Raw genomic sequence first — 1,165 nt, forward strand, 5'->3', positions numbered from 1 at the left:
GTCTGCTTCTGTAAAGATTTATAGCCTTGGAAACGCAATGAGGGTATGAGTTGGAATCTACTCAATGGTCGCGAGTTTGTTTTTTATTTTTGTTTTTTGGTAGTACATGCTTGCTGTTGTTGTTGTTAGGTGCCATCAAGTCATCTCTGTCTCATGGCAAGCTTATGCACAACAGAACGACACACTGTGTGGTCCTGTGCCAGCCTCATAATCCTTGCTATACCTGAGCCCGTCGTTGCAGCCACTGTATATATCCATCTTGTTGAGGGCCTTCCCCTTTTTCAATGACCCTCCACTTTACCAAGCATGATATCCTTCTCCAATAAATGGATCCTTCTGATAATATGACCAAAGTAGGCGAGACGAAGTCTGGCCATTCTCACTTCCAAGGAGCATTCCAGCTGCATTTATTCCAGGATAGATATGTTAGTTCTTTTAGCAGTCCATGGTATTCTCAGTACTCTTTGCCAACACCACAACTCAAAAGCATCAACTCTTCTTTGGTCTTCCTTATTCATTGTCCAGCTTTCACATGCATAAGAGGCGACTGAAAATACCATGGCTTGGGTTAAGTGCATCTTAGTCTTCAAGGAGATGTCTTTGCAAAAGGCACTTGAAAGAGGTCTTTTGCAGCAGATTTGCCCAATGCAATATATCATCTAATGTCTTGACTACTGCTTCTATTGGAATTGATTGTAGAATCAAGTAATTTGAAGTCCTTGACAACTTAAGTCTTTTCTCCATTTATCATGATGCTGCTTATTAGTCCAGTTGTCATGATTTTTTTATATATATACTGAGGTGTAATCCATACTGCAGACTGTAGTCTTCAGTCTTCATCAGTAAGTGCTCCAAGTCATCCTCACTTTCAGCAAGCAGAGTTGTGTCATCTGTGTATCATAGGTTGTTAATGAGTCTTCCTCCAGTCCTGATACCACGTTCTTCCTCATAAAATCCAGCTTCTCAGATTATTTGCTCAACGTACAAATTGAATAAGCATGGTGAAAGGATACAACCCTGATGCACTCCCTTTCTGATTTTAAACCATCCAGTATCCCCTTGTTCTGTTCGAACAACAGCCTCCTGATCTATGTACAGGTTCCCCATGAGTACAATCAAGTGTTCTGGAATTGCCATTCTTCTCAACATTATCCATAATTTGTTA

At 40.6% G+C, this 1,165-nt stretch overlaps 1 protein-coding gene across 1 annotated transcript in view; it reads left to right on the plus strand.

Moving 5' to 3' along the window:
• CCDC146 (coiled-coil domain containing 146) overlaps window positions 1-1,165 on the plus strand; it is a 155,985-nt gene that overhangs the window by 148,115 nt on the left and 6,705 nt on the right. The gene's annotated exons all lie outside the window — the stretch shown is intronic.

This window comes from Orycteropus afer, unplaced genomic scaffold (genome assembly GCF_000298275.1).
Source record: "Orycteropus afer afer isolate SDZICR_OR568_19922 unplaced genomic scaffold, OryAfe1.0 scaffold00007, whole genome shotgun sequence".
In the NCBI taxonomy this organism is placed as follows: domain Eukaryota; kingdom Metazoa; phylum Chordata; class Mammalia; order Tubulidentata; family Orycteropodidae; genus Orycteropus; species Orycteropus afer.